The following is a 16146-nucleotide window of genomic DNA, read 5'->3' as shown; positions in this document are numbered from 1 at the left end:
CCAAGTAGCTGGGAATACAGGCATGCACCACCATGTCCGGATAATTTTTGTATTTTTACTAGAGACGGGATTTCACCATATTGGCCAGGCTGGTCTCGAACTCCTGACCTCAGATGACCCACCCACCTCGGCCTCCCAAAGTGCTGAGATTACGAGCATGAGCCACCGCGCCCGGCCAGATTTCTCTTTTACAAAAAGTGTTCTAGAAAATTCATAATTCTTCAACTTACAGGGTCATAAGTGAGTCCTTCATGACATCTTTCTCAAACCTCCAGTCCCTCCTCCTTCCTTATCCACAGCTGATAGTTTTCCTTCGCATTTCACTGAGGAGGTAGAAGCAATTTGAATACAACTTCCACACGGACACTTGGCTGTTCCTTGCTCGGATCTCACTTGCTGCCTGTGCCGACAGTGATGCCCTTCTCTCACATTTCTACATGGTTCCTTCAGTTACTGTATTCAGATATTTGCCTTTCCAGATCCCTCTACTGGGAAGTGTACTGCCTCCCATTATATATCCTCCTTATGGTGTGTGAGATAAGATAGACAGAAATATTTTTTTTTCTTTTTTTGAGACAGAGTCTCACTCTGTCGCCCAGGCTGGAGTGCAGTGGTGCGATTAAGACTCACAGCAACCTCCACCCCTGGGTTCAAGCGATTCTCCTGCCTCAGCCTCTCAAGTAGCTGAGATCACAGGCTCCCGCCATGATGCCCGGCTAATTTTTGTATTTTTGGTAGAAACGGGGTTTCATCATGTTGGCCAGGCTGGTCTCGAACTCCTGACCTCAAGTGATCCACCCGCCTCGGCCTCCCAAAGTGCTGGGATTCCAGGCGTGAGGCACCGCGCCCGGTCGGTGTTTTATATATTTTTTTAACACCACCACGTCCCCATATTATTCACGTTAAGTTCCTGGAGGTCAAAGACTTTGCTATATTTACTCTGGCCCCTCGGACATCTAGAACAAAACTTGGTCTTACGTGGTGGGAGCTCAGGAAATACTTCATGCGTCAATGAATGATTGCCGCCCCCGTTGCTACACAGACCTGCCCAAGTCCTCTTTACCTCGCTGATTCTGAATATTTGAAGAGGCACCCTAATTTTTCTCCACCCCTTCTTAAATTATTCCTCAAGGGACCTGGATTGCAGGTGCCCGAGCACTGACAGCGAAACCGAGCACTTCCTGGTATTCGGATCTGCGCAGCGCCAGGCGCAGCCGCACCCACTGCTTGCCTCACGCCGTCTGATTGGCTGCAGCTCTCCGGAGGGGTGTGGCCATCCGAGAAGCTACCCATATTGGAGGAGGCTGCTAGTCCTTTGCTGGTACTTGCCGGGGTGGAAAGCGGGGAGGGTCACGTGGTTAAGACTCGCCACGTGGGCCGGGCGCGGTGACTCAACCCTGTAATCCCAGCACTTTGGGAGGCAGAGGCGGGCGGATCACTTGAGACAGACCTGGCCAACCTGGTGACTCTACTAAAAATACAAAAAATTAGCCGAGAGTGGTGGCGCGCGCCTGTAATCCCAGCTACTCGGAAAGCGAGGCAGAAGAATCGCTTGAACTCGGGAGGCGGTAGGTGCGGTGAGCCGAGGTTGCGCTACTGCACTCCAGCCTAGGAGAAAGACTCGCCTAAGCAGTTTCTCTTTTCTTTTGTATTTTTAATCTTAGACTTTTGGAGATGTTGAAATGGTCCCTGAAACACTGCAAACACAGGGATGGGGGACAGATCCCAAAGTATAGCAGGTACTCATGAGTCCCAGCGCCCCTCCTGTCCTTCCCCTACTGCTGCCTAAGTGGTCTTCCTAAAACAGAAGTTTGCACTTGTCAGAACCACTCCTTAAGATCTCTCACGGCTTGCCCTCGTCTCCAAATAAAGGTACTAACCACTGAGCTGGACATGGTGTCTCACGCCTGTAATAGCAGCAGCGCCTGGGGAGGCCAAGGCGGACATTTCACTTGAAGCCAGGAGTTTGAGTGTGTGTGTGTGTATATATATATATATATATATATATATATATATATATATTCGAACTTGTACATTATGTATAATATATAAGTTCGAGTGTATATATATATATATACATTCGAACTTATATATTATATATAATATATAAGTTCGAGTGTATATATATATATGCCAGGCACGGTGACTCACGCCTGTAATCCAAACACTTTGGGAGGCCAAGGTGGGTGGATCACCTGAGGTCAGGAGTTCAAGACCAGCCTGGCCAACATGGTGAAACCCTGTCTCTACGATAATACTAAAAATACAAAAATTAGTCGGGCGTGGTGGCAGGAGCCCGTAATCCCAGCTATGTGGGAGGCTGAGGCTGGAGAATTGCTTGAACCCAGGAGGCAGAGGTTGCGGTGGCCAGAGATTGCGTCATTGCACTCTAGCCTGGGTGACAAGAGCAAAACTCAGTTTCAAAATAAATAAATAAATATGTATATATATATATAAAATATACATAATATATAATATATATAATGTATATTTTTTATATATGGGGCGGCAAGGTCTTGCTTGTTGCCCAGGCTGGATTAGAACTCTTGGGCTCAAATGATCCTCCTGCCTCAGCCTCCAAAGTAGCTGGGATTACAGGTGTCAGCTACTGTGCCCAGCCTATTTTTACATCTTTATTTTTATTTTATTTGTTTATTTTTTGAGACAGAATCTCACTTTCTCACCCAGTCTGAAGTGCAGTGGCGTGATCTTGGCTCACTGCAACCTCCGTCTTTCCCGTTCAAGTGATTCTCCTCCCTCAGCCTCCTGAGCAGCTGGGATTACAGGCACATGCAGCCATGCCTGCCTAATTTATGTGTGTTTAGTAGAGATGTGGTCTCCCTCTGTTAGCCAGGGTAGTCTCAAACTTTTTTTTTTTTTTGAGACGGAGTCTCACTCTGTCATCCAGGTTGGAGTGCAATGGCATGGTCCTGGCTCACTGCAACCTCTGCCTCCTGGGTTCAAGTGATTCTCCCACCTCAGCCTCCCCAGTAGGTGGGACTACAGGCACGTGCCACCACACCCGGCTAATTTTTGTATTTTTATTAGAGACAGGGTTTCACTGTGTTGCCCGGGCTGGTCTCGAACTCCTGACCTCATGATCTGCCCGCCTCAGCCTCCTGAAGTGCTGGGATTTCAGGCATGAGCCACTGCACCCGTCCCTAGGGTGGTCTCGAACTTCTGACCTCAGGTGATCCGCCTGCCTCAGCCTCCCAAAGTGTTGGGATTACAGGTATGAGCCACCACACCCAGCTATTTTTACATAATTTAAAAGTACACAAATAGGCCAGGCGCGGTGGCTCACGCCCATAATCCCAACACTTTGGGAGGCCAGGAGTTCGAGACTGGCCTGGCCAACATGGTGAAACCTCATCTCTACTAGAAATACAAAAATTAGCCGGACGTGGTGGTGCACGCCTGTAATCCCAGCTACAAAGGAGACCTGGAGTTGTCTGGATACCTCTGTTTCAGGAAGGCAAAGGCCATAGTGTATTATTTTGGAAAAGGAATTTCCAGTGAAGGATTTTGAACATAAGCACATCATTTGGTCAAATATGTCTAAGTCTTGCTATCTTTTCTTGGCTTTGGAAGAAAAAGAACTTTAGAAGTAGGAGGACACAACCGGGCATGGTGGCTCACGTCTGTAATCCCAGCACTTGGCAGGCCGAGGAACACGGATCACGAGGTCAGGAGATCCAGACCATCCTGCCTAACATGATGAAACCCCCCATCTCTACTAAAAATAGAAAAATTAGCCAGGCGTGGTGGCACGTGCCTGTAGTCCCATCTACTAGGGAGGCTGAGGCAGGAGAATCTCTTGAACCAAAGAGGTGGAGGTTGCAGTGAGCCGAGATTGCACCATTGCACTCCAACCTTGGCAACAAATTGAGACTCCAACTCAAAAAAAAAAAAAGAAAAAAGAGAAGAAGTAAAGAAGTAGGAGGACACATCCTCATTTAGAAAATTGCCTCATTTCCCCGTGATGCTCCAGTGGGTACGAGAGTGACTGTAATGAAATAGATGGTACATCTGTCAACTCCAAAACTCAAAGGAAACATTCTTTTAAAGAACTGGCTATCTCAAAGTGTTAATAAGATTCTTGGCAAGATTAAATCAACACTGAAATAAAAAGAGCAAGATAAAAAACTATACATTTAGAGAATTTATTTTGAAAGAAAAGCCATACAAATATAATATAAGCTGTTTATTTTTACATTATATGTGCAAAATCTGAATGGGAAGTACATACCTGGCCAGGCGAGGTGGCTCACACCTGTAATCCCAGCACTTTGGGAGGCCGAGACGGGCAGATCACAAGGTCAGGAGATCGAGACCATCCTGGCTAACACTGTGAAACCCCGTCTCTACTAAAAATACAAAGAAATTAGCCAGATGTGGTGGTGGGCGCCTGTAGTCCCAGCTACTAGGGAGGCTGAGGCAGGAGAATGGCGTGAACCCAGAGGGCAGAGCTTGCAATGAGCCGAGATCGCACCACTGCACTCCAGCCTGGGCGACAGAGTGAGACTCCGTGTCAAAAAAAAAAAAAAAAGAGAAGTACATTCCTGATGTGTATTTGTCAGCTATTGTTTTGATATTGCTGCATAACAAATCACCCCAAATTCAGTAGAGAACAATAGTGATCATTTATTCTCATGCTCATGGATCTGCAGGTTGACTGAGGTGGGCTGATCTAGGCTTGGCTCAGTCTAATGGCTCTGCTTCAGCTGCAGGTCAACCGGGCATGGCTGTACTTTAGGTCCAGGTCTGCTTGAAATGTCTCTTATTCTCCTTGCACCAACTGCTCCCTAGAGCAGGAGATCCAAGCCAAATCACACAAGCACATTTAAGGCCACTCCTCTCTTCACATCCTTATATGATCCATTGACCAAAGCAAGACACATGGCCAAGCTCCACATGAACAAGGCAGAGAAAATATTCTACTCATGGTGGAAGAATTGTAGACCTACATGTCAAATGAGAAGGATATAACACAGCAAGAGCATGGGCTGGGCACGGTGGCTCAAGCCTGTAATTGTAGCACTTTGGGAGGCAGAGGCAGGCAGATCATGAGGTCAGGAGATCAGAACCATCCTGGCTAACACGGAGAAAACCTGTCTCTACTAAAAATACAAAAATTAGCCAGGCATAGTGGTGGGTGCCTGTAGTCTCAGCTACTTGGAGGCTGAGGCAGGAGAATCACTTGAACCCAGGAGGCGGACGTTGCAATGAGCCGAGATTGCACTACTGCATGCCAGCTTGGGCAACAGAGTGAGATTCCGTCTCAAAAACAAACAAACAAAATACAGCAAGAGCATGAATAATTGGGATAAATGAACAATAATTCAATCTACCATAAAGTATAAAGAAAATAGAATATAAGAAGAAATATTCTTCTTATAAGAATATAAAAGGCTGGGCGCGGTGGCTCATGCCTGTAATCCCAGCACTTTGGGAGGCCAAGGCGGCGGATCACCTGAGGTCGGGAGTTCGAGACCAGCCTGACCAAAATGGAGAAACCCCGTCTAAACTAAAAATACAAAATTAGCCAAGCATGGTGGCACATGCCTGTAATCCCAGCTACTCGGGAGGCTGAGGCAGGAGAATTGCTTGAACCTGGGAGGCAGAGGTTGCGGTGAGCTGAGATTGCACCATTGCACTCCAGCCTGGGCAACAAGAGCGAAACTCTGTCTCAAAAAAAAAAATGTAAGAATGAGGCTGGGTGCAGTGGCTCCTGCCTGTCATCCTAGCACTCTGGGAGGCCCAGGCGGGCAGATCACTTGAGGTCAGGAGTTGAGACTAGCCTGGGCAACATGGTGAAACCCTCTTTCCACCAAAAAATACAAAAATTAGCGCAGGAATTCTTGGAATTTCTTTCAGAGACTTCGTGCTGCAAATCACGCTGCAAGGTGGTGCACGCCTATAGTCCTCAGCTGCTCAAGAGGCTGAGGCAGGAGAATGGCTTGAACCTGGGAGGTGGAGATTGCAGTGAGCAGAGATTGCACCACTGCATTCCAGCCTGGGCAACAGAGTGAGAGTCTGTCCCAAGAAAAAAAAAAAAGAAGAAGAATGTAAGAGTGATAGAAGTAGCCAAAAAATTTGATCTACCTAAAAGGTAATCTTATGAACAGCTTGAGACCTAAAAAATCTGTTTCAAAATCTGCTTTGCAAAACAAGTTTCATGGCTGGGTGTGGTGGCTCACATCTATAATCCCAGCACTTCGAGAGGCTGAGACAGGCAGATCACTTGAGCCTAGGAGTTGGAGACCAACCTGGGCAACATGGCAAAACCCTGTCTCTACAAAAAATACAAACAAAGTAGCCAGGTGTGGTGGTCCATGCCTATAGTCCCAGCTACCTGTGAGACTGAGGCGGGAGGATTTCTGGAGCCCAGGAGGCCCAGGCTGCAATGAGCTGTGAGTGTGCCAGCTACACTCCAGCCTGGGGACAGAGCAAGACCCTGTCTCAAAACAACAGCAACGAAAACAAGTTATCTGTCTCTGGCAGCGTCAAACACACAGAAATTAAAATCTCGCAGGATTTCTTGGAATTTCTTTCAGAGACTTCATGCTGCAAATCACTCAGATGATTAAAGTTCCAGATCACTTTCTTTTTTTTTTTTTTTTCTTTTGAGATGGAGTCTTGCTCTGTTGCCAGGCTAGAGTGCAGTGGTGCCATCTTGGCTCACTGCATCCTCCGCCTCCCTGGTTCAAGTGACTCTCCCACCTCAGCCTCCCAAGTAGCTGGGACTACAGGCCCGAGCCACCACAGCTGACTAATTTTTGTATTTTTAGTAGAGATGGGGTTTTGCCATGTTGGCCAGGCTGGTCTCAAACTCCTGACCTCAGGTGATCCACCCACCTCGGCCTCCCAAAGTGCTGGGATTACAGGCATGAGCCACTGCACCCAACCTGCCAAGGTCACTTTCTTGCAACATATTGTTACAAAACTTTTGTGAGCTGAATGGGTTTATATGACTTTAGCATTCCACAACCTCTCTCCCATAGCTCTGTATTCAGATATCAGCCACAGAATTCTGTTGTTCCACTTCAATACTCACATTATCCCAGTATTTTTTGGAAGGCCCAGGAGTCATGAAAATTCAGCCTGGAAAACTTTGGACACCTTGGGTGAAATGGAGCAGCCTGGAAGTCAGATTGCAGTATCCAGTCCAGCCATTTCACTTGCGGACTCTGTGACCTTCACAGAGTCACATGACCTCTCCTTATCTTTAAAATTAACAACTTGAGGCCAGGAGTGGTGACTCAGTCTCTACTAAAAATACAAAAATTACCCAGGTGTGGTGGCGTGTTCCTGTAATCCCAGCAGTTCAGGAGGCTGAGACACAAGAATCGCTTGAGCCTAAGAGGTGGAGGTTGCAGTGAGCTGAGGTCACACCATCACACTCCAGCCTGGGCAACAAAGTGAGACGCTGTCTAAAAAACAAAAACAAAAAGAAAGAATACAGAGAGATCCTGGTGTACCCTTTACCCAATTTTCCCCCAATGGTAACATCTTGCAAAACTATACACTATCATAATCACAATATTGACATCCATATAGTCAAGATACAGTACATTTCTATTACCAGGATCTACTAGGATGCCTTCGTCCTTTTATAGCTGCACACATTTCCCTCCCACTCCCACCCTCTCTTTAATCTCTGGCAACCACTAATCTGTTCTCCATTTCTCAATTCTGCTTGCCATGTAACATAACACATTCACAGGTTCTGAGGATTAGAATGTGGACATCACTGGCCAGGCGCAGTGGCTCACGCTTGTAATCCCAGCACTTTGGGAGGCTGAGGCGGGCGGATCATGAGGTCAGGAGATCAAGACCATCCTGGCTAACACGGTGAAACCCTGTCTCTACTAAAAATACAAAAAATTAGCCAAGCGCGGTGGCGGGCGCCTGTAGTCCCAGCTACTCTGGAGGCTGAGGCAGGAGAATGGCGTGAACCCAGGAGGCGGAACTTGCAGTGAACCGAGATCGTGCCACTGCACTCCAGCCTGGGTGACAGAGCAAGACTGTCTCAAAAAAAAAAAAAAAAAAAAGAACGTGGACATCATTGAGGATAGGGGTGTAGTGGTATTATTTAGCCTATCACAAGGTTGCATTGCAAACATCCCTTCCTCCAGGAGCCTTCTATACAAATCACTGCCACCAACCCAAATTAATTAAGCCATGCTACTTTTTTTTGAGACGGAATCTCACTCTGTCACCAGGCTGGAGTGCAGTGGTGCAATCTTGGCTCACTGCAACCTCTGCCTCCTGGGTTCAAGCTATTCTCCTGCCTCAGCCTCCCAAGTAGCTGGGACTACAGGCATGCACCACCATGCCCAGCTAATTTTTGTATTTTTAATAGAGATGGGTTTTCACCATGTTGGCCAGGATGGTCTTGATCTCTTGAGCTTGTGATCCACCCGCCTCAGCCTCCCAAAGTGTTGGGATTACAGGCGTGAGCCACTGCGCCTGGCCAAGTCACAGTACTTTTAAGTGTACTTTCTAATACCTACCATTAACCATAAACCATATGTAAAGTTAATTATGTGACAGTTCCAACGTACAATTTTGAGAATTAGGGTTTTTTTGTTTGTTTGTTTTGTTTTTTGTTTTTTTGGTGTTTTTTTTGAGACAGAGTTTCGCTCTTGTTGCCCAGGCTGGAGTGCAATGGCGCAATCTCAGCTCACTGCAACCTCCACCTTCCGGGTTCAAGCGATTCTCCTGCCTCAGCCTCCCAAGTAGCTGGGATTATAGGTATGTGCCACCACGCCTGGCTAATTTTTGTATTTTTAGTAGAGATGGGGTTTCACCATGTTGTTCAGGCTGGTCTCGAGCTCCTGACCTCGTGATCTGTCTGCCTTGGCCTCCCAAAGTGCTGGGATTACAGGTGTGAGCCACCACGCCTGGCTGTTGTTTTGTTTTGTTTTGTTTGTCTGAAACAGGGTCTTATTTCTTCACCTAAGCTGAAGTGCAGTGGCAGCATCTTGTCTCACTGCAACCTCTGCTTCTCAGATTCAAGTGATTCTCTAGCCTCAGCCTCCCGCGTAGCTGGGACTACAGGTGTGAGCCACTAATTCCCAGCTAATTTTTGTATTTTGTAGACACGGGGTTTTGCTACTTTGCCCAGGCTGGTCTTGAACTCCTGGGCTCAAAGCAATCTGCCTGCCTAGGCCTCCCAAAGTGCTAGGACTCCAGACATGAACCACCACACCTGGCCAAGAATTTGTTTTTGTTTTTGTCTTTGAGATGGAGTCTCTCTCCATCACCCAGGCTAAAGTGCAGTGGTGCAATCTCGACTCACTGCAACCTCCACCTACTGAGTTCAAGTGATTTTCCTGCCTCAGCCTCCCTATAGCTGAGATTACAGGTGCATGCCACCACTCCTGGCTATTTTTTGTATTTTTAGTAGAGATAGGTTTTCACCATGTTGGCCAGGCTGGTCTTAAACTCCTGACCTCAAGTGATCCACCCATCTTGGCCTCCCAAAGTGCTAGGATTACAGGAGTGAGCCACTGCACCCAGCCAGCTTTTTTGTTTTTGTCTTTTCTTTGAGACAGGGTCTTGCTCTGCTGCTCAGACTAGGGTGCCAGTGGTGAGATCATAGCTCACTGCAGACTCAAATTCCTGGGCTCAAGTGATCTTCCTGCCTCAGCCTCTCAAGTAGCTAGGATCCTATGGGCGTGCCGCCACGCATAGCAATAATTGGCTTTTTTATAACTACACAGTACCTTACAGTTTTCGATAATAATTATCCCTATGTAACAAACATCATGCAATAGAACAAATGAGATTCTCTTGTTGGGGGGCGGGGTGTGGAGCTTGAATTCTAAAAACGCAGATTTCGAAGAAGGACTCCTCCCTGATGTCTGTACTCACCAGAATATAAGCTTCATAAAGGCATGGATGCCCACAGTCATACCTAGAGCAGACTCCCATAAATACACACTTATTAAATCCATGAATAAATAAATGAATGGATGGATTAAGCAAATGCTTCTAACTAGAAGTGTCAGGGCATGGGCAAGGTTGAGAGGCAGCAGCCCTAAAATTAAACAGTGATGATGACAAAGCTAGCAGCTTCCACTTATCAAGCACTTCCTGTGTGCTGCACACGAATAATGTTGCAAACCCTCATTATAACGCTATAAATTGGGTGCATCACCCAGGCTGGAGTGCAGTGGCATGATCATGGCTCACTGCAGCCTCGATTTCCTGAGCTCAGATGATCCTCCCACCTCAGCCTCCCAAGTAACTGGGACTACAGGTATGCACCACCATGCTGGGCTAATTTTTCTATTTGTTGTAGAGATGGAGTTTCATCATTTTCTCAAACTCCTGGGCTCAAGTGATCCTCCTGCCTGAGCCTCCCAAAGAGCTGGGATTACTAGCTTGAGACAGAACAAGGTAAACTTGTGTTTCCACAGTGGCTGCACCATTTTACATTCTCATCAGCAATGTATAAGGATTCCAATTTTTCCCACATTTTTCCCACATCCTCTCCAATGCTTGTCATCTTTTTTTTTTTTTTTTTTTTTTTTTTGGAGATGGAGTCTTGCTCTGTCACCCAGGCTAGAGAGCAGTGGCGCCATCTCAGCTCACTGCAACCTCCGCCTTCTGGGTTCAAGTGACTCTCCTGCCTCAGCCACCTGAGTAACTGATTACAGGCACCCGCCACTATGCCTGGCTAATTTTTTTTTTTTTTTTTTTTTTGAGATGAAGTCTCGCTCTGTCACCCAGGCTGGAGTGCAATGGCACGATCTCGGCTCACTGCAACCTCCGCCTCCCAGGTTCAAGCGATTCTCTTGCCTCAGCCTCCTGAGTAGGAGTACAGGCATGCACCACCACACCCAGCTAATTTTTGTATTTTTAGTAGAGACAGAGTTTTACCATATTGGCCAGGCAATCTCGAACTCCTGACCTCATCATCCACCCTCCTCGGCCTCTCAAAATGCTGGGATTACAGGTGTGAGCCACCGAGCCCAGCCCGACCAGCTAATTTTTGTATTTTTAGTAGAGACAGGGTTTCACCATGTTGGCCAGGCTGGTCTTGAACTCCTGACCTCAGGTGATCCACCCGCCTTGGCCTTCCAGTGTTGGGATTACAGGCATGAGCCACTGTGCCCAGCCTAAAATCAACCATTTTAAAGAGGAAAATTCAGTGACATTTAGTACATTCACAATGTGGTGTAATATTCATTTCTGTCTAATTCAGGACAAATTTTATCATCTCAAAATAAAACCTTGTTGTGCCTATCAAGCAGTTACCAATGTTTCCCAATTTTAATAGATTAAGAAATGGACTAAGACAATAGGAAAAGTGCTGGCTGGGAGCCATGGCTCACACTTGTAACCCCAACTTTTTGGGGGTCAAGATGGGAGGATTACTTGAGCTTAAGAGTTGGAGACCAGCCTGGGTAACATAGTGACACCCTCATCTCTATAAAAAATACAAAATAAGCTGAGTGTGGTGGTGTGCACCTGTAGTCCCAGCTACTCGGGAGGCTGAGGTGGGAGGATTGCTTGAGCCTGGGAGGTCCAGGTTGCAGTGAGCCATGATTATGCCACAGCACTCTAGCCTGGGTGTCAGAGCAATATCCTGTCTCAAAAAAATAAATAAATAAATAAATAAATAAATAAAGTGCTAAGGACCCACAACAAAATTTTTAATTTTAAAATTAAAAAATGAGGCTGGGTGCGGTGGCTCATGCCTATAATCCCAACACTTCGGGAGGCCGAGGCGGGGGGATCACTTGAGCCCCAGAATTTGGGATCAGCCTGGCCAACATGGCGAAACTCCGTCTCTCTAAACAAAAATACAAAATTTAGCCAGGCGTGGTGGCCAGCGCTTGTAATTGAAGGCACTGGAGAGGCTGAAGCAAGAGAATCGTTTGAACCCGGGAGGTGGAGATTGCAGTGAGCCGATATCGCGGGCCACTGCACTCCAGCCTGGGCCGCAGAGCGAAACTCTGTCTCAAAGGAAAAAAAGGAAAAGAATATAATAATAATGAATTCAGCTTGGATTTGTAAATATAAATGTGTTAATATAAATATAAAGATAATAGTCTTTATACCAATATAGTTGTAAAATATAATTCTTAATTTTTAATGGAGAAAGGGGTCAGTCCACTGAGGCAAAACTGCTTAGGGCTCACGAAAGCCTCGAAGCTCTGCCACCACCATCCACACTGCAAAAATATTTTGAAAACAAAATTGAGGCAAGCTCGTTCTTCTTTTTTTTTTTTTTTTTCCTTGAGACGGAGTCTCGCTCTGTCGCCCAGGCTGGAGTGCAGTGGCGCGATCTTGGCTTACTGCAAGCTCTGCCTCCCGGGTTCACGCCATTCTCCTGCCTCAGCCTCCCAAGTAGCTGGGACTACAGTCGCCCGCCACCACGTCCGGCTAATTTTTTTGTATTTTTAGTAGAGACGGGGTTTCACCGTGTTAGCCAGGATGGTATCGATTTCCTGACCTCGTGATGCGCACGTCTCCACCTCCCAAAGTGCTGGGATTACAGGCGTGAGCCACCGCGCCCAGCCAAGCAAGCTCGTTCTGAAATGCTAGGCTAATTCTGCCCCCTAGCGGCCACAGAGAAATCTCAGCAATTAATGCCCCCAGTTGTTGAGTAATTCGCACCTACCAGGTGCCTTGAACTTACGCTGCATTATTTTGTCCTCACAATTCCATGAGGTAAGTGATATCCAAATGTATAGATAAGCTGCTGAATATTCGAGTGCTTAAGTCAGTTTGTTGTTTTTTTTTTTTGAGACGAGGTCTCAAAAGACAGGTGAATGCTGTTTCCTACTGAAGGAGGCACAGCGAGTGCCAGCCTTGGTGGGCAGGAGGCGTGCTTTTAAAGTTTGAGACTGTCAGGCCCGGCGCGGTGGCTCACGCCTGTAATCCCGGCACTTTGGGAGGCCGAGGCGGGCAGACTTGAGGTCAGCAATTTGAGACCAGTCTGGCTAACATGATGAAAACCCGTTTCTACTAAAAATTCGAAAATTAGCTGAGTGTGTGGCACGCCTGTAGTCCCGGCTACTCGGAAGGCTGAGGCAGGAGAATCGCTTGAACCCTGGAGGCGGAGGCTGCAGTGAGCCTAGATCGCATCTCTGCACTCCAACCTGGGCAACAGAGTGAGGCTCTGTCTTAAAAAATAAAGTTGGAGACTTTTATTCTAAAAGCATTCAGTGAGCCATTTATTTATTTATTTTCCTGTAAGCTTGGAAAAATAGGTTCTTCCCCACCCATCTACATGACAGTAATGAGCAAATATCCTTATCAGATAATACATGATTTGCAAACATTTTTTCTCATTCTGTGGGTTGTCTTTTCTCTCTCTCTCTCTCTCTTTTTTCTTTTTAAGACAGAGTTTCACTCTTGTTGCCCAGGCTGGAGAGCAATGGTACGATCTCGGCTCACCACAACCTCCACCTCCCACATTCAAGTGATTCTCCTGCCTCAGTCTCCCGAGTACATGGGATTACAGGCTTGCGCCACCACACCCAGCTAATTTTTGTATTTTTACTAGAGACGGGGTTTCACCACGTTGGCCAGGCTGGTCACCAACTCCTGACCTCAGGTGATCTGCCTGCTTTGGCCTCCCAAAGTGCTGGGGTTACAGGCGTGAGACACCGCGCCCAGCGTCTTTTCACTCTCTTGATAGTGTTATTTGATGCACAAAAGTTTTAATTTCGAAGTATATCTTGTTGTTGTTTTTGTTGTTGCCTGTGCTTTTAACGTCATATACAAGAAATCTTTGCTAAATCCAACGTCATGAAGATTTCCCCAATGTTTTCGTCTAAGAGTATTATAGTTTCAGCTCTTCAGTTTACATCTGTGATCCATTTTGAAGGAATTTTTGTATATGGTGTAAGGCTCCACTTTACTTTTTGTATGTGGATATTCAGTTTTCCCAATGCACTTCATTTGGAAATAATTTCCCCCGATTCCCTGCTGGTTTACTACTCTCAATTGGATAGTAAAACCAATTAAACCAATATATATATTTTTTGAGATGGAGTCTCACTCTTTCTCCCAGGCTGGAGTGCAATGGCATTATCTCAGCTCACTGCAACCTCCCCCTCCTGGGTTCAAGCAATTCTCGTACCTCAGCCTCTGGAGTAGCTGGGATTACAGGCAGGCGCCACTACGCCCGGCTAATTTTTGTATTTTTAGTAGAGATGGGGTTTCACCATGTTGGCCAGGCTGGTCTCGAACTCCTGACTTCAGGTGATCCACCCGTCTTGGCCTCCCAAAGTGCTGGGATCATAGGGTGAGCCACCGTGCCCAGCCTCTTAAAAAAAAAAAATAGAGATGGAGTCTCACTATGTTGTCCAGGCTGGTCTCTTTTTTTTTTTCTTTCTTTCTTTCTTTCTTTTTTTTTTTTTTTTTTGAGACGGAGTCTCACTCTGTCACCCAGGCTGGACTGCAGTGGCGCAATCTTGGCTCATTGCAACCTCCGCCTCCCGGGTTCAAGCAATTCTCCTGCCTCAGCCTCCCAAGTAGCTGGGACTACAAGCGCCCGCCACCACACCCGGCTAATTTTTTTTGTATTTTCAGTAGAGATGAGGTTTCACCGTGTTAGCCAGGATGGTCTCAATCTCCTGACCTCGTGATCCGCCCACCTCGGCCTCCCAAAATGCTGGGATTACAGGCGTGAGCCACCGCGCCCGGCCCAAGCTGGTCTTAAACTCCTTGGCTCAAGCTATCCTCCCACCTCAGCTTCCCAGCGAGTGGGGATTACAGGCGTGAGCCACTGCGCCCGGCCAAAACCAATTCTATACATTTGTTTTTTTTCTTTTCGGACTTTTGAAAACCATAACAAAGGGAGGTTTCTTCCCCCCAATACCAAACCTGGTGCCTTTTAAGCTCTCTGTAGGAGCTGAGTATGCCCTAGTTGAACTTAAGCCAACTACACAGAAATACCTGCAGGGACCAGGGAGCATATTCCTCCTCCTGTCAAATGCCTGGTGAAGGCAACTGTGATTATCAGCTTAGCAGAGGACAGAGTAGGGCTGCATTCCTTCAGTTGTTGGACCCAAATTCTGCCAGATTCTAGACAAAGGGCTTAAAAGGAACAATGTTTAGGCCGGGCGCGGTGGCTCACGCTTGTAATCCCAGCATTTTGAGAAGCAGAGGCGGGCGGATCACGAGGTCAGGAGATCGAGACCTTCCTGGCTAACACGGTGAAACCCCGTCTCTACGAAAAATATATATATATAAAAAAAAATTAGCCAGGCGTTGTGGCGGGCGCCTGTAGTCCCAACTACTCGGGAGGCTGAGTCAGGAGAATAGCGTCAACCCGGGAGGCGGAGCTTGCAGGAGGCGGAGCTTGCAGTGAGTCGAGATCGCGCCACTGCACTCCAGCCCGGGCGACAGTGAGAGACTCTGTCTCAAAACAAAAAAAAAAGGAAGCTGTTTAGGACATGGTTTTTGGAGTCAGAGACGTATGTTCAAATTCTGGCTTCACTATTTTATAGTCTTTGAGCGTATGCCCTTTATGTACCCTTGAAGATGTTGCTTAACCTTCCTGAGCCTCAGGTACCTCATCTTTAAAATGGGGATAATGTCTCGGGCCTAGCTGCAAGTCTCTAGTCAGTGCTCAGTAAAAAGTAGCAGACATGATTGAAAACTCGTTTTCCTCTTACAATCGAAGATAGGAACCTTTTCAAGAGCAAGCACCAGGCACGAATTTAACGACTGGTTGCATTTCTGGGTGATCCAAGACCGTTTGCCCCCGGTCTCCCTGCCAGCACAGCGGTAGGAGATAAGAATGATATGACACCATGCTTGCAAAGTGCTCACAACACACTCTGGCGCTTAAAAAACGAGAGCTGAGTCACGGATACCCAGTTTCCCCATCTGTAAAATGAGCAAGTTCGATCACTTGAAACGACATTCTTGGATCTTGGATGACTCAGATTTTCCAGGTACATGCGGAAAGGCACCCAGAGGGAAGGAGGAGGAGTGGCAGTGCTGCGACCAAGCCCAGGTTTAGCGAAACATACAGTTCCACTAGTTCCCCCACCTCCGCAGGTGCCAAGCGGGTTAGGTGGGGAGTAGCCACAGGGCGGAGCTTAGTCGGCTCCGCCCCCAACCCACGCTTTTCTCATTGGCCCAGTGAACTCAAGACTCGTGACGCCTTAAGCG

This window comes from Pongo pygmaeus, chromosome 23, assembly GCF_028885625.2.
Source record: "Pongo pygmaeus isolate AG05252 chromosome 23, NHGRI_mPonPyg2-v2.0_pri, whole genome shotgun sequence".
NCBI lineage: Eukaryota > Metazoa > Chordata > Mammalia > Primates > Hominidae > Pongo > Pongo pygmaeus.
The sequence above is the reverse complement of the archived record's forward strand: the minus strand, read 5'-3'. Positions refer to the sequence as shown.